Genomic DNA, 25,001 nt, shown 5'->3' on the forward strand with positions numbered 1-25,001 from the left:
TTTATTCTTCCAACTCTGATTACTTCAAAGACTTAGAACTTATTTGACCTATCTCAAGTTCTAAGTCGGATTTTATCATCCAGAAACCAATTCTTCACTCCACTATCAAGTTCATCTCAGAATACTTGGAAATTTTCAAAACATCTTTCAAAAGAGCATACATCCTTGCATTGCACAAGCATGATTCTTTGTGCATTTAGACTTAGGATAAATTCTTAGATAATATTAAGGCAAAGCAAAAGGCATAAATTCGACCCTTAGCTCAATTGCCCCTGGTAAAGGCGCTAGGAACGGTCGAACCTCGTACCGACGAGCGGATCCCGTCTCCCAGTTTTCCCGCAAATATTTCAAAACGGAGGCAAGTTATTTTCTTAAATATTTTCAAAATTAAGGTCAAGTGAGACCCCGCAAATGAATTTCTCTTCTCTCCTTTTCTCTTCTTTTCTCTTCTCTCTTTCTTTCTGTCTTTTATTTTTCTCCCTTCAAAAATGAGAAAATAGAGGTTGGAAAGGAAAAGAGAAGGAAAAGAGAGAACATTACGAGAGAAAAAATTTTGCGATGATCACAGGCTTCAGCCGGCGCAGGTCCTTTATATGATCTCTTTTATAAATCGTTACTCTCTGATTTGATTTTCACTATAAATTGTTACTCACTGATCTGATTTTTACTATAAATTGCTAATCTCTGATTTGATTTTCACAGTAAATCGCTACTCTCTGATCTGATTTCTATTATAAATTGCTACTCTCTGATCTGATTTCTACTGTAAATCACTATTCTCTTATCAGATTTTTACTGTAAATCACTACTCTCTGATCTGATTTTCACTGCAAATCGCTACTCTCTGATATGATTTCTACTATAAATCGCTACTCGCTGATTTGATTTTCACTATAAATCGCTACTCTCTGATCTGATTTCTACTGTAAATCGCTACTCTCTGATCTGATTTCTACTGTAAATCGCTAGTCTTTTATCTGATTTTTACTGTAAATTGCTACTCTTTGATCTGATTTTCACTATAAATCGCTACTCTCTTATACAAATTTTTTATTTTTTTTTTCTTTGCGATTTTCGTCATGATGGGAAAGCCGAAGGCTGTACTCTCTTGTAGGTTGTATCATCGAATTGCCGGCTCATCTACAATGAAGTACATCTTACAACGGAGTACAACCTCTGACTTTCCCATCATGACGAAAATCGCAAAGCAAGAAAAAAACAAAAAAATTATGGGAAAGGTGTTACGAAAACCTCATGTAAGAAACAACCAAAGAAAACATGAGCACCACGATTAAAAAAAAACACTTTATTTCTCTTTTTTTATATTTACAAGAGGTAAAGAAAAGAAAAAATGTATATAAGGCTCAAAAAAATTTGAGAGTATCGATTTACAGTAGAAATAAGATCAATGAGTAACGATTTATAGTAGAAATTAGATCAGAGAGTATCGATTTACAGTAATAATTAGACCAGATAGTAGCGATTTATAGTAAAAATCAGATCAGCGAGTAGCGATTTATAATGAAAATCAGATCAAAGAGTAGCGATTTATATTGAAAATCAGATAAGAGAGTAGTGATTTACAATAGAAATCAGACTAGAGAGTAACGATTTACAGTAGAAATCATATCAAAGAGTAGTGATTTACAGTGAAAATCAGATCAGAGAGTAGCGATATATAATGAAAATCAGACCAGACAGTAGCGATTTACAATAGAAATCAGATCAGAGAGTAGTGATTTACAATGAAAATCAGATAAAAGAGTAGCGATATACAATGAAAATTAGACCAAAGAGTAGCGATTTACAGTAAAAATCAGATAAAAAAGTAATAATTTATAGTGAAAATCAGATCAGAGAGTAGCGATTTACAGTGAAAATCAGATCAAAGAGTAGCGATTTACAGTGAAAATTAGATAAGAGAGTAGCGATTTATAGTAGAAATCAGATCAGAGAGTAGCGATTTACAGCGAAAATCAAATTAGAGAGCTGCGATTTATAGTGAAAATCAGATAAAAGAGTAGCGATTTATAATAGAAATCAGATCAGAGAGTAGCGATTTAGAGTAGAAATCATATTAGAGTAGCGATTTACAGTGAAAATCAAATCAGAGAGTAGCGATTTATAGTGAAAATCAGATCAAAGAGTAGCGATTTATAGTAAAAATCAGATCAGAAAGTAACAATTTATAAAAGAGATCATATAAAGGCCCCCTAAAAAATTTGGTCCGGGGGCGCTGCCCCTGAGCCCCCCGCCAGAGGCGCCCCCCCTGGACCCCTGCCCGCTGACCGCGCAATGGAATTCGCGCAAGAATGAGCCCTCGGACCCCCCTTCTGTAAGGGCAAAAACTCTAAATCAAACTCCATAACTCATCAAGTTGAATGATGCTACCCACGCTGTGAGGAGCCCCCAAACACCCTTCCTATAAGGGCAAAAACTGTGCTACCCACGCTCGGAGGAGCCCCTAAACCCCCCTCCTATAAGGGCAAAAATTGTGCTACCCACGCTGGGAGGAGCCCCCAAACCCCCCTCCTGTAAGGGCAAAAACTCTGAATCAAGCTCCACTACTCATCAAGTTGAATGATGCTACCCACGCTGAGACATGATAATCACCATCAGATTGTCGGTTCTTTGCCTTTCTTGATTTCTTCTCTAGAGATAAAAAGGGTTTTACAGTTGTGATCATCGCAAAATTTTTCTTCTCGTACGATTTCTCTCTCTTCCTTCTCTTTTCCTTTCTAACCTCTTATTTTCCTCCTTTTTGAAGGGAGAAGGATAAAAGACAGAAAAGAAAGAGAGAAGAGAAAAGAAAGAGAGGAATTCTTTTGCGGGTCTCACTTGACCTTAATTTTGAAAATTTTTTAAATAACTCGCCTCCGTTTTTTAGATATTTGCGGGAAAACTGGGAGACGGGATCCGCTCGTCGGTACGAGGTTCGACCGTTCCTGGCGCCTTTACCAGGGGTAATTGAACCAAGGGTCGAATTAATGCCTTTTGCTTTGCTAAGAAATTATCTAAGTATTTATCCTAAGTCTAGATGCACAAAGAATCATGCTTGTGCAATATGCAAAGATGTATGCTCTTTTTGAAAATATTTTGAAGAATTTCCAAGTGAATCTGATAAAGTGAAGAAATGTTTTTTTAACTTAGAACTTAAGATTAAAGTTCTAAGTTTTTAGAATAATCAAGGGCTCGGGAAAATAAATCTGGATTTTGAAAAATGATTTTGAAGTTTTGAGATAAAAGGAATTTTCAAAGTCATAAATGGACTTTGAATCAGAATAGAAAATAAAAAAAAAATGGAATTTGAATCAGAAGGAAAAGATAAAATTGGGAAATCTGAATAAAATTTGGGAAATGGAATTGATTTGGAATTTCAAGATGAAATCCGAACCCAAGATCTGGATCCTGAATAGAGTTTTGAGCTTTAAATTTAGGATCTAAAATGAGAACTTGGTTTGAAATCAGGAATGAAATGGAATTGGCTTTTGGAATTAAAGTGGAATTTGGATTTGGAATTTTGAAATAGAATCGGATTTCAAGATTTGGAATCCAAAATGGAATTGGGATCTGAAGTTGGAGATCCAAAGTAAAGTTGGATCTTTGGATCCTAGATGGAATTGGATCTGAAGTCTTGGATGGAATTGGATCTGAGATTTGGAATCTAAGATGAAATTTGGATCTGAAGTCAGGGATCCAAAGTAAAGTTGGATTCTAGATCCTAAATGGAATTGGACCTGAAGTCTGAGATCCAAAGTAGGATGGAGATCTGGATCCTAAATGGAATTTGGATCTGTAATCTGAGATCCAAAGTAGAATTGGGTTTTGGATCCTAAGATGGATTTGGATCTAAGGTCTGGAATTCATGATGCATTTTGGATCTGAAGTCTAAGATCCAACATATGATTGAATTCTGGATCCTAAAATGGACCCGGATCTGAAGTCTAAGATCCAACATAGGGTTGGACTCTGGATTCCTAAGATGGAATTGGGTCTGAAGTCTGGGATCCAAAGTAGAATTGGATCCTGGACCCTAAAGAAATGGATTTTGGATCTGGAGTCTGAGATCCGATGTAAAATTGGGTTTTGGATCCTAAGAATTGGAATTCGGACCCGAATCTGAGATCTAATGGTAAAATAAGGATCTGAATCCTAAATGAAATTTGAATCTGTGATTGGAGATCCAAAGTGGGATAAGGCTTTGGATCCTAGATGGAATTTTGGATCTGTGATGGGAGATCCAAAATGGAATAAGGATTTGGATCCTAGATGGAATTTTGGATCTGTGATGGGAGATCCAAAATGGAATAGAGTTTATACTTGGAAATCTGGATCCAAGTTGAGACTAGGATTTGTCTTTGGATTTGGGTTTTGAGAAGTCCAAATAGGAGCTTAAAAATGGACCTAGGTTTTAGAAACCCAAATTTAAAGCTTGAGATTCAAATCTAAACCTTGATTGAAGATAAGGGGATGAAATTGATTTTGAAATCAGAAGATAACTTCAAAGTTAATTTGAACTTTGAATTTGATTGAAGTTTGAATATCAAATGATTTTGGAATTTCAAAGCAATATTGGACTTTGAAATTGAATTTTTGAATATTGAAATGAGATAGAATTGAATTTGGATAAGATTTGATTTAAGAAGAAGAATCATTTGGAATTTTGAAAAGGAAGTTTTGAAAATATGATGCAATTCTATCCTATATGATGAATGAATTTAAATAACTTTGAAATTGGATTTGAAAAGCTATCCCATTTCTCAGATGAATTAAAATAAGATTGAAGATATAATACATCCTTGACCATGGTCATTGAATGTATTATATAGTAATCTATATTTAAATTCTAGTGAAGAATGAAACATATTTTTGTGCTTTTATAGAGTTTTAAAATAAAATTAACCCTCAATATACCCTGACTATGGCCATTGGTATATATGTTGAATTAATTCTAAGTTAGATTCTGATAAAAGGTAAAATATTTGAAAAATATGATGATTTTTGAAAAGGATCCAATGTGGATCCAGTGTTATTTCATAAAAGATAAAAATACTAAGTCTTGTTTACACCCTGACTATAGTCGTTGGTGTAAATCATCAACTTAGAATTACCTTACCTCTTATGAAATGGTGCACGTGCCATTCATGTTCCCATTTTGTGAAAATTTGAGAAACAAAGGCAAAAAATGTATGAAAAACTAGTCATTCATGATATTTACAATGCTCATTCATTCTACCTAAAGCAGGAAAGGTAAATTCTTATTCCAATCTAACTATTACAATGGATAAAATCGAATGTACAACCTTAAGTAATGATATCTTTTCCATATTTCCTGTGAAACAACCAGGTTAATAAAAGGGAAAATCATATATATATAGGGAAATCAAATGATGACAATGATAAAAAGGATGGAAAAGATGTCTACATACTTACATACATATATATACATACATGTATTGGTGTATTCACATAAATGTATATATCTATGTATAGGCATATATACATATGTATACATATAGGGGCATATTTAATGGAGAAATGTGCTGAGGGACAGATTATGTCCAGGTTGCTGCAAGCAACCCCTTCAGTAATGAAGGCAATTTGTGAAAAAAAAATGAGGTACATGGTGTTTGGGAAATGTGAATTTCTAGGTACAGCAGTGAAGGTGTTCATTTCAGCTGGTGACAACAGCTGGTGGAAGAATGTTGATGATGGATCAAGAATAAATGTGGATGCACAGAAATTCTGTGTGGCAGGGGAGGGCTGAGTGTGAATATATGGCAGTTGTGAAGGAAATGGATGACAGACCTGTCAGACATCAGGTGGGTGAATCCTAAGGGTTGTATGGGTGTAACTATAGGGCCTATTTCTAAGCATTAGTAAAATTTCCTGCAAAGCTATGGTTCCTTGACCTGGTGGGACTATTTGAAGGTCTATGAATCCACGCAGGGCTATCTGCAACCTTAGGTGGGCCTCTTGGATTCTGCAGTGGTGATTAGCCCTTGCAACCTTTTCACCGAGCCTTCACGCAAAACTCTCAAAAAAAAAAAACTCATCACTTATGACCTGACTTGGATCAGTCTCACAATGCCCTGATATCATGCCACAAGACATATAAATGTTAATACCTACTACAACCCAGGATCAATAATTCAAATAAACTGATGATGCTGAACAAGTGAAGTGGAGAGTTATGCTGAGGATTCAAAAAGGGTATTCACGATCAGATGGAATGCTTTGGTAAAATTGCTAATGACATACATGAATGGTAGCAAAATCAAAGACATAGAAGTGCATGCATAAAGAGGAACTGATGTTAACTGCACTCAATGTAACACATCAATGAAAACAGAGGATCAATAATGATAATAAAAGAAATAATATGCAAGAGATAGCATGCTGGGATGCAAAAACAATAAAAGATCCATAGCATGAGACCATGAATGATCGGATGGAGTGTTGAACTTAAAATCAACATAAACTGGTGTTTATATTTGCATAACTGGAGAATTCCTGTAAAACGAATGGTAAAAAAAAATGAAGTGCTCTGAGAATAAGGGGAGTTTGCTTTCCACAGCAACTCAGGGATCTGACCTTAGGAGTTAGCCCAAATATTTCATTGAAATTCAAAGGCAGACAACAACAAAAAAAAAGAGAGGTATTATCCTTAACAAATGCTTAGTAGATCTCAACCGAGTCCAGCGATATAATAGGACTCGTTCACTGCTTCAGAGGTGAACATTCGCTCGCTGAACTCTGGAGAGCACATCTCCTCACTTAACAGCTTCTCTCATGATGTTGAAGCCAGCAGCATTTCAGATTTGAGTTGGGACTTCTCGTGGGAGGCTCACCTTACCCCTGATGGCAGCTAACCGACTTGACAAATCAATGTTAGAAAACAAATATTCAGAGCAAATTAATTTGGTTTGTTATGAAACAAAGATGATCCACTGATTTATGAATTAGGCTAATGCAAGATTTATTTTCACAGGGATTTTAAACCATCCATGACAGATTCTTCAGTATAAAATTTTGTTCCTGTAATAATCAAAACTCCCAAAACATTCATAAGACCGTAGTGGATGAAAAAAATTCAGTCCCAACTGTAGTATCAAAGCTCTGGTTGTGAGTGTGCCTAAAAGAAATTTCATTTGGCATGACCTGGATTAGGCTATGACTTAACCCAGGAGCACCTTGGGACTTCAGTCCTATCCCAATGACAGCCATTTTAGCTCCATACGATAAAACCCTTTTTATTATTCGTTTACTCTTCTGTTTTTTTTTTTAACACCACGATGTCTGTAATGATACCAGGCCCATCTTTTACCCATCAAAAGATCCTCAGGATGTCCTTGTCCATACCATTATCTCGGAGGAGCACTTCTTGGACATCACTCGGAAGGATTTTGAGCTTGGTGGGAAAATGAGATGGTTCATCAAACTGGTTACTTCCTGATAATTGCTACCCTAAACAGATTACCATGTGATATATCTTATAGAAGTGTGAAAATTGTCATGAGAATGTAAAAGCTAAGTTTACATTGAATCATGGAATGTCCAACACAACATTACTGTGTGTAAGTAGATTGGATAACTACAGATGGTGGAATCCAGAAAAAAAAAAAAAAAAAAGATGAAACCACTTTTGAACTTACCTTTGTGAGAAAGGCCAAAACGTTTTGAGATAAATGAGATTAATGACCATAATCCAGACGGTTTGAAAATAGGACAAAAAGGTCCTTGAACGGTCACCCAGCTTTGACTGTCAATCAAAGGCCTTCAAAACCGTCCAACAGTCACAATGCAACATAAACTCAATATAAATGCTATTAAAACCTTTCAAACGGCCAAATATCTCAAAACTGAAAATCCAAAACAGACATTTGCACCTCATATGCACCTCGCACTGCTGCGAGCGTGCGAAGTGCGCCATCAAAACGCCGCGTGTGCACGAATGGCGCGTCCATTGGTGCACGATGCACAACAACGTCCGCAATCCACCTAAAGACTCAAGGCTTACCAAAGTAAAGAATAGATAACAAACTCTCTATTTAAACCTCTTGAAAAACTTTTTTCTCTTAGATATGGGACTAAACTTTTTCAAAACACTATTGGTAGTAAAAAAAATCATTAATATTTTAAAACTTTCCTAACAGGTGAGCCGACAAAACAAACTTGAGCCATCAAAAATGTTTGTTTGAACTTTTCATCGTTATATTCTTCTTCTTCCTTCTCCGTAAAACACTGTTGTGAACACCCCAAATTTTCCAAAAATCCAAAAATGACCTTTTTGCCCCTGATCTCCATCCTCTGAATAATCGGGTAAATTTTTAACCAAAAAACTTCATTCATCCTTTGGATTCGTTAGAATCCGGATCCAAAGTCTTAGCTCTGACCCAATTCTGATCCAAATCGGATCTGATCCCCTCTTTGAGAAAAAAATTCAAAAATAAAAAAAAAACCCGAATTCTCAGAAAACTCGCTTTTGTAAATATTTTTGCAAAAATACAAAAAAGTTAGTTTCAACCTTCGTTTTCTCATAAAGCTTTAGGATTTTATTACAAAAATATAAAAAATTGAAAAATAAACAAAAGACCAAAAATTGGGAAAAATTACAAGAAAAACGAAGGATTCTTAAGCCTTTTTGCCAAAAAACTCATTCCCCAAACAATAAATCTCTTCCTTTTCTGTCTTTTGAATTATCAGAATTTCTGACTCTCTAGTTTTCTCCTTTCTTTCTTCTCGCTTTGGCTTATAGAGTTCATGTGTGGGAGACGTCATCTGTTCTTGCGAAGCAGTGACTCTCTTGAGGTTCAAACCTAGTTGTATCCTGAGAACTCAATCATAACAAAACCCTTTTTTGCATCTTCAAAATTTCCAAAGTGGGGCGATTGAAGTTCTAAAGATAGCAATCTTAAGAACGTGCCTCTAGGCTTGAAATCTCTTTTCTAACATCCTTTTTTCACAAGGTTGGAATAACAATTTTAGAACTTCAATATGGCCTCTGGTTCGACATCCAACTCCATCAATCTGCTTAGCCGTGACCTTGAAAAAGTCGATCAATTTGATGGATCAAACTTCGAGCGGTGGCAATCAAAGGTCTCTTTCTTGTTGTCTGAGCTGCATATCGACTATGTCCTCAAAAAGCCATGTCCCACTATCGTTGCTGGAGAAGTTGAGATAGAAGAAAGAGCGAGAGAAGTGGCATACTGATAACTACTGATGCAAAGGGCATATCCTAAACACTTTAGCTGATTCTCTCTTTGACCTGTATTCACCATTGGAGTCGGCTGGAGAGTTGTGGAATGCTCTCAAGATCAAGTACAATGCAGAAGATGCTGGTAACAAAAGGTTTATCGTAGATCAGTATGTTAATTTTTCTATTGTTGATGATAAGCTGATACTTGCTCAAATTCATGAGATGCAAATTTTGGCCTATAAGATCAAAGGAGAAGGTATGTATCTTGATGATGACTTTCAAGTTGCTGTCATCATTGGGAAACTGTCGGATTCCTAGAAAGAATATAGGAATCACCTAAAACATAAAAATGAGAAAATCACTTTAGATGGTCTTCTTAAGGACATTCAAATTGAGGAGGAGACTCGTCTTCGTGACAAAAAGAATTCAAGTCCTAAAGAAGGTTATCCTAAAGTGAATTTTGTTAGTAACATGGGTGGCAAAATCATGAAAACCCAAAAAATCAAAAAGAATTTCGTGAAAGAGAAAAAGCCAATTGATAAAAAGAAAATTAGTTGCTATGTTTGTGGCAAGTTTGGCCATTTTGCTAGAGAATGCAGAGAACGGAAGAGGACTGGTCCTAAGCCAAATGAGTTAGAAGAGAGGCTTGTTACTGTAATCTTTGAAACCTTTATGGTGGCTGCAAATAAGGATTGGTACCTGGATACTTGAAGCACTATTCATGTGGCAAACGACAGGAACTTGTTCAAGTCGTATGATGTAGTGGGGGAGGGATGCAATCTCTTTATGGGAAACTCTTCCTCAACTAAGGTGTTGGGAAAAGGGAGTGTGGAAATTAAGTTCACCTCCGGGAAAGTCCTAACACTTGAGAATGTCCACTATGCTCCAGAAGTTCGGAAAAATTTAATCTCTGCAAATCTACTGTCACGAAATGGCTTTAAGATTGTTATTGAGTCTGAGATTGTAATTGTGACCAAAGGAAAAATCTTTATAGGAAAAGGGTTTGCCACTGGTGGTATGTTCAAGATGAGCATAAATGAAGTTACTACTTCTGTTTATATGGTTGACTCTTATTTTCTTTGGCATTCAAGATTAGGACATATAAATTCTCGTTGCATTCATAATATGAATAACTTTGGTCTTCTTCCTTGTCATGTTAGAATAGAACATAAACATAAGTGTGAGACATGCATTCAAACTAAGCTAACTAGACTTCTGTTTCCTAGTGTAGAAAATAATTATAAATTGCTTGAATTAGTGCATTCTGATGTGTGTATGATGGATAATGTTTTAAGTCGTGGTGGCAATAGGTACTTCATTACCTTTATAGATGATTACTCGAAATTCTGTTATGTTTATTTGATGAAACATAAATCTGAAGCATTTTCCAAATTCCTTTTTTATCTTGCTGAAGTACAAAATAGGTTTAAAACAAATATTATACATTTAAGAACAGATAGAGGAGGTGAATACTTAGGAGGAGAATTTGATAAATTTTGTGGAGATAATGACATTATCCATCAAACTTCAACACCTAGAACTCCTGAAAAAAATGGAGTAGCAGAAAGGAAAAACAGAACACTTATAGAAATGATGAATGCTATGCTTCTTAATACGGGTTTGCATTCCAACTTATGGGGAGAGACTATACTTTCTGCTTGTTATATTCTTAACCGAGTTCCTTATTCCAAATCTGAAAAATCACCTTATGAATTATGTTTTGGTAAGAAACCTAATCTTAGTTATTTTTGTGTTTGGGGTTGTTTAACATATGTTAAAATTCTAGAAAATAAAAGGAAGAAGGTTGGACCTAAAGCATTTAAATGTGCATTTGTTGGGTATGCTGAACATAGTAAAGCATATAAATTTCTGGACATTATTAATGATGTTATTATAGAATCTTGATATGCATCTTTCATAGAACATAAAAATGTATTTGATTCTCTTCTTGATGGCAATTGCATTACAGTAGATGAACATCCTGTTAATGACATGATTGAATATTCTAATGATTGTGTTGATGAACTAGAAACTGAAGTTAGACACAGTAAACGCATTAGAAAACCAACTAATTTTGGTTCTGACTTTTATACATTTCTAATTAAGAATGATCTTATGTCTTTTCAAGAGGCTATGTCTTCTCAAGATGCTGCCTTTTGGAGAGAAACTATTAATGATGAAATAGAATCAATTATGTCTAATAATGTTTGAAAATTAGTGGATTTACCTATTGGTTACAAAACTATTGGCTGCAAATGAATTTTCAAAAAGAAATTAAAAGTTGATGGTACAATCGATAAATTTAAAGCGTGTTTGGTTGCAAAAGGCTTTAAACAAAAAGAAGGTATTGATTATTTTGATACTTTTGCTCCTGTAACTAGAATATCTACTATTAGAATTCTGATTGCCATGGCTGCCATATATAAGCTTCAAATCCATCAAATGGACGTGAAAACAACCTTTTTGAATGGAGAATTAGATGAAGATATATATATGGAGCAACCTGAAGGTTTTGTAGTGCTAGGGCAAGAGCGTAAAGTTTGCAAACTTGAGAATTCCTTATATGGATTAAAGCAAGCCCCTAAGCAATGGCATGAAAAAATTGATAGTTCTCTGGTACATAATGGTTTTAAAATTCATGATGCGGACAAATGTGTCTACAGCAAAGTAGATAGTAGCTTAATTATTATTATCTGTTTATATGTTGATGATATGCTTATTTTGGATAATAATAGTGAATGCATAAATCAAACAAAAAGATTTTTATCTTCCTTGTTTTGTATGAAAGACTTGGGTTTTGCAGATGTTAGTTTAGGAATCAAAATTATAAGAAATAAAAATGGCATTGTATTATGTCAATCACATTATATTGAGAAAATTCTTACAAAGTATGGATATCTTAATAGTTCACCAGCATGCACCTCATATGATCCAAATATGAAATGACTCCTAATGTTGGTGCAAGTGTTCAACAATTAAAATATGCCAGTGTTGTAGGTAGCCTTATGTATGCAATGAACTGCATAAGGCCTGATATTGCCTATGCAAAGAGTAAAGTGTGTAGATACACTAATAATCCTGGTCATCAACACTAGATTGCAGTGAATAGGATTCTTAGATATCTAAAGCATACTTAAGACTATAGAATTCACTATACCGAGTTTCCTGCTATTATTGAAGGGTATAGTGATGCAAGTTGGAATACTGACTTTGAAGATTCCAAGTCTACGAGTGGTTGGGTTTTTACCCTTGGTGGAGGAGCAGTTGCATGGGGGTCTAAGAAACAGACCTGTATAACTCATTCTACAATGTTATCTGAGTTTATTGCTTTGGCATCTGCTTGTAGAGAAACTGAATGGCTTAAGAATATGCTAGTGGATATTCCACTAGGTGAGAAGCCTATACCTGCTATTTCAATGATTTGTGATAGCCAATCAGCTATATGTAAAGCAGGTAATATGAAGTACAATGGAAAGTTTATACATATTAGTCTAAGACACAGTTTTATAAGACAAATGATTGATGACAATATTATTTCATTGAAATATGTTAAGTCATATCAAAATTTGGCAGACCCATTTACGAAAGGTCTTTCGAGAGATGTCATCAATAAAACATCGAGGGGAATGGGAATTAAGTCAATTAAGTCATCGCTTAAGGATACCCAACCTAGAGCGCTGGAGATCCCACATGCATAGGTTCAATGGGAAACAAATTGGTGAATAACAGATATTGAGCATATTTATGTAAGTCTATTACTGATGTGTGTGTTACAGTACACCTAGACAAACTCACCTATATGAGTGTAGAAATGTGAGTCGTTTCTTATGAAAATTGGCAATTCTCTAGAGCACTCATGAATCCAGGAAAGCACAAGGCTCTAAATGTGTCAACATGAAATCCACACAATCGAACTTTTGGAAACCTATGTATGATTGAAAACTCCGTTAACAATATAAGGAGCTAAGTTCAAGGTAAGTCCACTTAACACCTTGGTTAATTTAGGTTTTCTTTCAAATAGTGGGGGTTCAAGTCATTCTGACACTCTCACTGATGCATATATTTCTATGCAAGCCAAATATATTTTAAAACTAGTGGGGGATTGTTGGGAAAGTTTTAAAATATTAATGATTTTGTTTACTACCAAAAGTGTTTTGAAAAAGTTTAGTCCTATATCTAAGAGAGAAAAGTTTTTCAAGAGGTTTAAATACAGAGTTTGTTATCTATTCTTTACTTTGGTAAGCCTTGAGTCTTTAGGTGGATTGCGGACGTTGTTGCGCATCGTGCAGCAACGAACGCGTCGTTCGTGCACACGCGCACGCGCGTGCACGCGCAAGGGTGCTTGAGGCGCAATGTGGCGTTTTGATGGCGCACTTTGCACTTCGCACACTCGCAGCGGTGCGAGGTGCAAATGTTCGTTTTGGATTTTCGGTTTTGAGATATTTGGCCGTTTGAAAGGTTTTAATAGCATTTATATTGAGTTTATGTTGCATTGTGACTGTTGGACGATTTTGAAGGCCTTTGATTGGCAGTCAAAGGTGGGTGACCATTCAAGGACCTTTGATTTTAAAACATTAAAAAAATCATGTATATGCATCAAAATTGGATAATTCAAGAGTGGGTTCTTATAAAACCAAGTATGTAGATCACACTCTATAATTAGATTCAAGAGAAAAGAACAAAAATCCATGAAAATAGTGGTTCACACATTAGTTCTCATATTTTATTGATTATGTATGAATATATATATATATATATAGAGAGAGAGAGAGAGAGACACACACACACACACACACACACACATATAGTAAAGCGTTGGTTCTGCCCTATTTGTCGTTTTGTTCCATTTAGTTCTTTCAAAAATCATAGTTTTTAGTATTGTTCTCACATCTAACACCATATATGTGATCTATAGATTTTGTTTAGTATGAATCGGCTTTTGGATTACCAGAATCTAACTTGTATATAGGTTTTTCAGTGATCCAAAATCAATGGCTACGAAGGCATCAATTTTTCTTGGCTCATAAAAATACGGTTTTTCATCAACAAAATATGATCTAACAGTTGATTCCCACTAAATCGGGCATGCTACACATATCTGATGATTCATATCTATCATAAAACACTTCAAACTATGAACCCTAGTGTAACGCCCCAACTTTTTATAGTGAAAATTTTGGAGTAAATTATTTTTTTTTTTAATAGCGAAAGTGCGAAAAACACAAGTCGGGTGCATTACAGAGTAAAACAGAGAAGTACCAAAAAGCATACCATTCATTAATTAAAGCATTAATGTCATTAATTACATCCTATAACAAAAAATGTAAATCTACTAATCAGAGTTCAAACAGAAAACACTGAAAATCTGAGATCTCTTGACTTTATCCAAAACGACACCCCGATGCTCCAATTAGTTGCTACCTGAAAAACATTTAAAGCAGAAGGGTCAGACTCCTCTGTCTGCGTAAGAAGCATTATATTTATATGTGGTGCTCAGTGACCTGTGTACAAATATGTGCAATAACTGCAGATATAACTAGCATGAAAGTTTATAACATTCTAAGAAGATGATTATGCTTTTTAATTCATGATATAGTGCAAAAGATGACTGAACTAGAGGTATATTTATCCACCTTAGTACAAGGTGTAGATTCCACAAGTTTTACTAAAGTCAAATCAACAGTATATAATTCTTCAGAGATAAGTTTTCAGTCAACTTAAATTATTTAATGCTTATCTTACTCTTACCCTGTGGGTACGCACAGGCATAGACCTCGTAACGGACCGAGACCATACGGGGGTCTATTATTTAATATCCCGTATGACTAGCCGTACGAATATCCAAAGGGGACAGTCAATGACCGAGAGAGAACTCCCCAGTGGCTAGAACAAAATTTAGGATGCACCCCGTACTTCTGCAGAAGACTTGGATCTACCACGTAGGACATATTGGTAGTCCTGGTCCCCTAACTTTGTGGACTGGGGACCGGGTGAGACGCCTAGCTCTCACAAGAAAAACAAGAATGTCCACGAAGCTTGTACCACCTACCCTCTCCAAGGTAGACCATGGGTCCAGTAACATACATCATCTTTCAGGTGTACCCAGAGCCCTGGGAAACCAGTAACATATACCGTTTTTAGGTATACCCAGTATCCCGGGAAACCAGTAACATATACCATCTTTCAGGTATACCCAGAATCCCATAATTATTATTTATGTGCATAATTTTTATTCTTGTTTTGTTTGGATCCAGTAACATACATCGTCTTTCAGATGTACCCAGAACCCTAGGAGACCAGTAACATATACCATCTTTCAGGTATACCCAGAATCCCATATTTAGGTTATGTGTGCATATTTTTAATTTTATTTATTCTTGTGTGCAAGTCATTGCACCACAAAGGATTTTCAAAACCCCAACCCACACTCAGGTTGATCTTAGTATATGCACATTACCCATCGAATACCTCAAAGGAACCAACCACAATTTCTCATAATTCTGGTTCAACTTTGTGTCGAGTACTTAAACATTCAGCATTTTGAGTTTTGTTTATGAGCTCGAGTGTACGTTTCGTACCCCCACTGGTTATGCCGCAACATGGCATTATCCAACTTTATCATGTGTGTCCCATGTATTGGACAAAATCCTAAAGTCCATATGTGAATCACATATTCAGTTTACCATCGAAACTATTTTCTTCATAGATATTTCAATTGCATTTCACCTAAAAAGTCTTTAGAAAAACTTTTCTAAAAGAACCCTTCATGAAAATCATTTTAGAAAACTCTTTACTCAATTTTTCATGTTTATTAGTCGACCAATAGTCGACCGAAAGTTTTTAGCAGCAGTCGACTGAAGGGTTTATCAGTCGACTGATCATAAAATTAGTCTACTGAAAGTTTTATCAGTCGACCGGACAGAATGTCTGTTTTCTGGAAAAATTTAGCAGCAGTCGACTAAAGGGTTTATCAGTCGACTGATCATAAAATTAGTCAACCGAAAGTTTTATCAGTCGACCGGACAGAATGTTTGTTTTCTGGAAAAAATTTAGCAGCAGTCGACTGAAGGGTTTATCAGTCGACTCATCATAAAATTAGTCGACCAAAAGTTTTATCAGTCGACCGGACATAATGTCTGTTTTATGGAAAAATTTGGCAGCAGTCGACTGATGGGTTTATCAGTCGACTGATCATAAAATTAGTCCACTGAAAGTTTTATCAGTCGAACGGACAAAATGTCTGTTTTCTGAAAAAATTTAGCAGCAGTCGACTAAAGGTTTTATCAGTCGACTGAACATATCATCAGTCGACTAACTGTTGTTCCAGTCGACTAATTTTGCCGTTTTTCTGTAACAACAAAAAAAATGTATCTTTTTATTTTTCAACCAATTTGATCATTCTAAATGGACTGTTTTGCCACCACTTTCATCGTCAATGGATGGAATCTTTCAACTATAGATATGAGTGCATTCCACACTCAAAAACCTCAAATCCAATTGAATTACCCAATAGGAATGATATATCTTTATTTTTCCATGATGTGAAATAGCAATCACGTATACAAACTTCAGACTTGATTAAAATCATTCAATCTACAAAGTATGAAAGGTGTATTGAACAAGAAAATACAACCAAACAATAATTTCATGAATAGTAATCCGAGATACTTAAGGTTTCACGCCATTCGCCTACTTTAATTTATTTAGATCTTGAATCCGTCATGGCTAACGCCCACACCAAAAATATATGCATTTCCCTACATAGATTCGAACTGTAGGTTTTTATATGAGTACTACATATCACCAGGCATACACATAGGAACATAATGCCCTTATAAAGAACAACACAGTGCCCCAACGTTGGCCAAGGGTGAGAACCATTGGCTGAACCACTACATATTGAACTATTGGCGAGTAGGTGGTTTAGCTCATGCCACCCGGGTCTCGAGGCCCCAAACGCACCTACGTATAGGTGGTGCTTGTTGCGTAAACTCCATGATATTGCAACATAGATGTGCAACAAGGCATCGACCACTTACATACAAATAACAATGCTCCTTACCTCTTTGGAGTCTCACGACGACAAGGCTGCAACTTCGTACCATCGTCGGAGCAGCACACACTTCTACAATGGGGTCCACACGTCCAGCAAAAATGGTCCACACGACTAGCAATGGGGTCGACCCTCACGATGGGAGAGGAGGAAGAAGGTGAAATGTTGAGAAAGAGAGAGATATACGTCTAGTGTAACTCCTTACCAAAAATCTCTCATTTAACTCCTCCATTTAGGGGAAGTTACTAAATTTTCAAAGCATTAAATCTTCACCCTAATCTCACGTTTTTGGTGGGTGATGTTTATTTCCAACAATGCCCCCTCCTCTCATTGGCATGATTTTCTCTAACTTCCCTCACTATTTGCTTTATGGGTATCCCTCTTCCATGTCACATGGGATTCTCCTCAATCCTTGGTAGAGCTAGATGAAAAAGCCAAAAATTTAGGCTTAACTTAATCCCACGTTTTTACCCTTTTCACCAAGGTAGAAATCATCACTTTCTTGTAAAAAAAATAATTTGTGCACAAGGGGTTTTGAACTTGGGTGATGGTATCACACACCATGTGTCCTACCACAACACCACACCATCACTTGGTGTTTACTTTTGCAGAAAATTCTCTTTATGTCACAATAGGACATTTTTCCTTGTTGATGGATTTCTTTCGTTTTCACATGGATTTTTCACCCGTTTGGTCTAAACTTGCACTCGCTTACTCTAATCGTGTTTCGGATCTCACGCTATCATTCCGAAACCATTGGATTTTCCCATTGGGTCCTGTGAGTCGGGTCGGATCATCGGATCTTGCCAAGATCCGGATCCAAAACCACTTGTGAGAGTTTGTTATCGGTTTCGTTCTAGAAACCACAAGTCATAAAAATTGTACTGCCAAGCTTAAAATCTTACTATTTCACATAACTACTCTCTTTTATTCATTTAGAATTTCATAAATTTCACGGGTTTTACACCTAGCGGGGCAGAACGATAAAAGATGGCCCAAAATTTTCAATATATATATATATATATATATATATATATATATATATATATATATATATATATAGAGAGAGAGAGAGAGAGAGAGAGAGAGAGCATGGAGTCATACAGCCAAAATGTCAGATTTAGTGTTGGGTGAATGCACACTTTTTTTTATATTTTTTAGACTTTTAGACCGCCACTAAAAGTGTAAAACATGAAAAAAGATACACATGGATGCGCCGACACTCGGCATGTTCGACATATATATATATATATATCGAGAGGTCTCAATTTAGGAGAAAATCTACGCTAAGCTACTCTTATGCTAGAAAAAGTAGGAAAATGTGAAAAACTCAAGTAAATTGTTAAAAATTATAGAAAATAAAAAATAAATTAAAATAACTGAAAATAAAAAATTCAATCTCAAATCAACTCTCCAATGTCACCCTAGATCTTTCCTATATTTATAGGAAAAGAATTTTAATCCTAGTAGACTCAATCCACCTTTTATTGATAAACACTAATTAAGAAAGATATCATAATTGTACTAAACCACTAAAAGGGACATGGGTCAATTATTGCAATTCAATATTCATTACAATAATAGAAAACTGTCATGGATTAAGATCGTATGGATCCGGATGTGTGTCACTTCGCTCATGCATCATTCTCCCCGGGTTGAAGAAGACTTGCCCTCAAGTCTTGATCTTATTTATGATTCTTTCATTCTCGCTCTACCTTGTGGGTTAAGGATCTAGAAAATGATACTTGGCATCCAAGAAGGTCCACAAAATGAGTAACGCAAACCCCAACTCATGCTCTGCCCACTAGATTCATGAGCCTAATTTTGTTGGACCTATATCAATTTGGGCTGAGTTTGGTTCTAATTTTATTGGCCCAAGACCATCCCACTGCCCGCCCCTAGTTATTGACTTTGATAAGGTTGTTGATCAAGCCTTCCTGTGATTGATTTGCAAGCACACACTAAAGGGGATTATTAAAATGCAGTGTGTGCTTGAGACTTAGTCAAAGAATAATTTTGTCTTCTTGTTATGTTTGTTATGTGTTTGAGGCATTTTGCTCAATTTTATCATGTGTATAGATTTTATTAATAAGTTGGTATTCAAATAATTATGTGTAGATAACATGAGAATGTTAATTTATTAAATGTGTAATAAATGTCATGAAAGATGTAAAAGATTATTACATGAAGGGTCCACCACGAGGTGCATAGGAATGTGAAAGGTTGGCATGCGAAAAGTTATATCCATTAGTGAGTCATTAACCCCGATTCAAACATGAGACCCTTTGATTATCTCTTGAAAAAAGAAAAACTAAAATCTTCCACAGCACCTGGAAAAATCATGATGAAGAACACCTACATGGGGGGTATAATCATTGCAAATCACTTGATATTCATTTTGAAAAACAAACCAATTGCATTCTAGAAATGAAGGAACCAAAATCAAAACCACTACCAATTTCGTTCAAGAAGTAATAAAAACAAACCAACTATATTTAATCAATTACAGACCCTTTGATCACAATAGGCCACACTTGGCCAATTTACAATACAATTACGAACTCAAAAACAAATTATCAGACACTTCTACAAACTTGGCAACAAATAGAAAATACAGGACACATACTTATTCTGAACCCGACTTTGACACAACAAAAGTACATAAAAACCAAGGAATCTCTTAGCACAAATTTGTACACACTGAGTCTTTACTAAAGATATCACACTAACCAAAAATCAGCAAAAATGCACAATCCAATCCTTATCTGCACACACACAAAGTATGCCGAAAAATATAACAAAGTTCTGTTCCAGTACTGGACAGTATCATAAATCACTCAAACAAGTTGCAAAACGGCAAAAATTTTCCCACAAAAACCTGGTCCAAACACAAAGTTACCATAGTATGATAGTTTCAATGATCAGATAAAAGTCAAAAATAAGAATATCCCTTCATGTGCCAGCATCATAAATATTTTCTGTCAAAGCTTGTGCATCCATGTACTGTGAATAAATCCCCAGATCCTGTGTATATGTAGAATACCCCTTCATGTGTTTGTCCCACATGGACTGATGCATACAATCTTCATGTGACTATACAGGGTGAACATCTCTGTACCATTTGACTCAAATACGAGACTCAATAAATTATTTTAATCTTGAAAACAGCTTGTGCTACTGCACTGTAATAAATAAAGAACAAATGACACAATGTAAAATGCTTTCCTAAACCAACTGCATGTCCATTTAGGTCAGTTTGCGATTCAGATGTGGACACTTCTTTCTTCTTTTTCTGCTTCTGGATTTTTCTAACACGAGACTCAATGTAAACCAACTGATTCAATGCCGCATGACTCACAACAAAAAAGAATCTGCTAAGTTTTGTAACTTGAACAACAGATATTGAATTATAGTCATTTGAACTCATGCTTTCAGCATGATTTCCATTATCACCTCCATTGCAGCCAAAAACAGAATTATGAGTCTTTTTCATAATTTCAGCAGCTAAAATCTCAAGTTTTTGATAAATGGAATATATAGCAGTGATGGCTTTTTCTGCAGTTGCATACCAGATGTGGTCTGGTAGCCCAAAACCATTAACTAGATTCTGCAAAACCCCAAAGACCCTGCCACCACTAGACATTATCTTTTCCTTATCCTCTTCAGACAATCTTTGCAGTGCAATGCACGCAATTCTTGCAAGACATCAGGAGGCCTCTTTATGACCCCATCCAACTTGCTACAGCCTCCCCCCCCCCGTAGATGCAAGGGCCGGCTCCACAACGGCTATGAATGAGTCAGCGAGTCCTGTAAGATCAACGAATATATGGATCGACCTGGGGGATATCCATGTGTCAGGCCTCTAGCGACATTCGTTTGCACGGATTTCTCTTCTGGGACAGAGCTCTAATAGTCTAAGTTCTGTTTTGGTAGCTTTTGATCTGTTGCATTTTATTTATTTGATATTCGTTGTCCAGTGCTTTGTTTCATCATTATTTCCCCTCTTTTTATTTTGTGATTGTTCTTGTTCCACTGTCATATCTAGTCACAGGTTTCTGTATCTCTTTGCTGACTAATATACTGACCCTGTCTTCTTAAGAAAAAAATAGGAGAAAAAACAAAACAGAGATTGCACAGAGAGGGGCATGGCAGCATTTAGAAACACCCTGCTTACTTGTTTTATTACCCAGAACGGATCTTCTGGTCTAGTTTTAAAAGGACGATAATTAAAGAAGGAACCATCAAAAGTCTTCAACTATACGACTTGCTTTAGGCTTGAAGAAAGCCAACTAAAGGAAGGAACACACAACGTCAAGTAGAGAACCCCCTGTCTCCGCAGCCGTGTCAGCCACATTGTCAATCAGATCCTCTACATTATCTGTTATCTCGTGCAGTTCATTTGTTATTTCCTCCTGGTGCTCTATTAACTCCTCCACTATCACGGCACCCAGCATTTTTCCTGCGATTCCAGCAGCTTTCTCTTCCTGCACCGTTCTTGGTCAATCAACAATTCTCAACATGTCAAACACCATAACTAAGTTCCAATAGCAGCTGCATACTGGAAAGACTCACCAGTTTTTGGCTGGTAGATGGCTTGAAGATATTGCAATCTGAAAATCACCAAAGCAAAGCAATAAATGTTTGACTAAAAGGAAATGCGATTGATGAATGGTCATGATTCGCTTATGCGAACAGGTCGGATATGGAGTTTGGTTATGCATTCACAGAAAGTTTATCATGTTGAGTGGTTCTACACGTAGATCTCAATCCAAGCCATGTCTCATCATAATGACCTGAACGGAACGCTGACCTGGTCATAAATCCTTGTCTAACGATCGAGTTTTTCATCGATTACGTATCGGATTTTTTGTCGTTCACTTAGTAAGCGACCTCTATGGGGTTCTTGGGGAGGCTGCACCACTAATATTGGGAGACGAGAAGAAGCGCAACGATCTGCCGCAACCCAATGGTGATGGGGATAGAGGCACAACGAACCTGTTAGATTACAAACTTGCTTTGCAATGGCGTTGGTGAGAGAGACAGAGAGGGGGAAGTGGAAGTGAATTCTGAAGAGCAACCTAACAGGGAAAGTCTCGACTTAATTCTTTCCTTTCGTATCTTTTTTTCCCTTTTTTTGGTAAAGACTGATGCGGGTGTAACGCCGTTACCATTGGAAGCAGATCAGGTCATGCTGAAAATGAGCGTTTTTGCTCATGCGACCATCGTGGCCGTCTGTTTGCATTTTGGATGAATGCCACGTGGTTCTGTTGACTTTTGAGCTTTTTAAAATGCAAATCGGATGGCCACGATGTCAGCATGAGCAAAAACGCTCATTTTCAGCATGACCTGATCTGCTTCCGTTACCATTTGGGCGGTATCTTAGTTTTTGTGTCACGTGTCAAATACTGGTACAGTTTTTCAACGGCCAGGATTTGAAGATGAAAAAACAGTCATCTACTAAGTGACCTGATCTGGCTCCCCAAGAAGCGATGTTATTTCCTTGTTATAAAATAAAGGGTTTAAGGTTTTAGAATTGCTGACCAAGGTGCTGGTAGTACCCAGGACATTCCGTGCATATGTAACCCCAGAAGCCTTGGTCATCTTGCTTGCATCGGCTGCATACGAAATGACGTGCGCCATTGTCCTGAGGACGAGGAAAATCCAGGCGAAGTGGGTGCTCGTGATCTTCAACGTTTCTCGTATTTTTTGGATGGGCACACGTCACGTGGACATCGTACCTGCAGGTGGGGTTCTTGCAACGGTATCTGGACCCGAAAATCTTACCACCGCAGGCTTTGCAGAGAGTGCTTTCCTGTGGCGGTGAAGTGATGAGAGTGGATGGGCAGTGGTCATGACCAGCGATGTAGGTCTTCTCCTTTAGCCTTGCGCATTGAGGGTGCAGGAAGTATTGGCATGTCCGGCAGGCGTAAACCTCTTTAATAGTGCGAATCTTGCTGCTGCAAAGGGAGCAGCACACTCCCTTGGGGTTTAGCTCAGTTGAAGGCGTGAGCACCAAGGGGTGCCCACTGTGGCTGAAATGGTTTAGGGTCGCCGCCATGTTCTTCTCTGCTCTACGCCTTTCAGGGTCAGTAGGGGGGAGCTTTTATTTTTCTTCGAAAGAGATTTAGGGGGTACTTAAAGAGGAGAAGCCTGGTGTAGAGTTCATTGACCAATTCACCCGTCCTTTGATGATGAACGTTGATAATGTCAGCTAGCTTTTCGAGGTCAATATTCCGTTAGATCTGCTAGTGTAGGAATAATAATGAGGGGACCCCACAAAATGACTTTCCTTGGTTTTGATTTCCTCTCACGAGAATTCAGAATCAAGCCTTGCTTCTCCCTACACTCAAAAATAGGGTGGTGGATTTCCTTCCCCCGAACTAGAACGGAACGCAACCAAGAAGACAAAATAATAGACTTTTTGAAAACCAAACCAAGTTTTTCTCCATCACTGACGGGTAGGGTGGTCATCAATATATACATATAGTGACTAGAATATGAGAACTAGAAATATGAGTATTTCTAACACTTTTTTTGCAAATCCAACCATGTGCATGTGACCATTGGATAGTGTATTTTCAATAAAAATGTGATTTTTTAATGTTTCATTATTTATAAAGATTATAAGCCATTGATTTTAAAGCCTTAAAAAAAATCTCATTTATGCATTAGAATTGGATGATTCAAGAGCAGGTTCTTGTATAACCAAGAATGTAAATCACATTTATTCAAGAGAAAAAAACAAAAAAATCCATGAAAATCATGGTTCACACATTAGTTCTCATATTCGAGTGGCTATATATATATATATATATATATATATATATATATATATATATATATATATATATATATATATATATATAAAATCCACCCCATCACCATTATTTGCCATATCCAATTTGTTCAGGGGCAGTGATATTGATACCGGAGCAGAGCAAAAGACTCGAGTCTATAAGAGTCCAATTGAATTCATTTATTATTTTGAATTCTTTTATATTTGGATCACGTATCTTATCCGAAATTCTAAGATAAGTAATTTTATATTTGTAGGAAATTATCAGAATATGTAGTTTTTTTAATTTGAAATTAGAAAAGTTTCATCTATTTATATTGGATGTATGTTTGTAATAGGGAAGTTCATGGATATATTAAATTAATTTTCAATTTATTTCTTACATTGCATTAATTTTTTATAATTTTCCATTATTTTCCAACAATTTCTTGAAATTTTTAGTTATTTCCATATTTATTTTCATGTTTTCTAGGTAATTCATAGTTGATTAAATTTTTTTCATGAATCAAGTTTTTAGTTTACATCATTTTGGTATTAAAACTTAGGTCCACTCATCTCGTTCATCATTGTAAAGCGAAGCTTGAGGGAAGATCCTATCGAGCAAAGGGATGGTTTACCTCAACTTGTTCAATCAGATGATTTGAAGGACAATCTCATCATATTCAGTATTCAAGTACTCAACCCGAGGAGCGACATGATTGTTTATGGCTTATAGCTTCTTAGATCAACAATAGACTTAGCCACAAGGCGATGCTATATGCTCGTCTAGATCTTTAATGCAAATATATATCCACGCCATCAAGCATTCACTCATTGTGCCACCATGGATTAACGTAGACCCTCCATCTTGTGGGGATGTGAATGGAGGCCCAACACAAGTACTGTCGGATCTATGCTCGGTGTGCCTTCCGAGCAACCTTGATCGGCGATAACACTGGCTGTCAACCGCCAAC

This window comes from Nuphar pumila, chromosome 9 (assembly GCF_984573655.1).
Source record: "Nuphar pumila chromosome 9, dmNupPumi1.hap1.1, whole genome shotgun sequence".
NCBI classification, from domain to species: domain Eukaryota; kingdom Viridiplantae; phylum Streptophyta; class Magnoliopsida; order Nymphaeales; family Nymphaeaceae; genus Nuphar; species Nuphar pumila.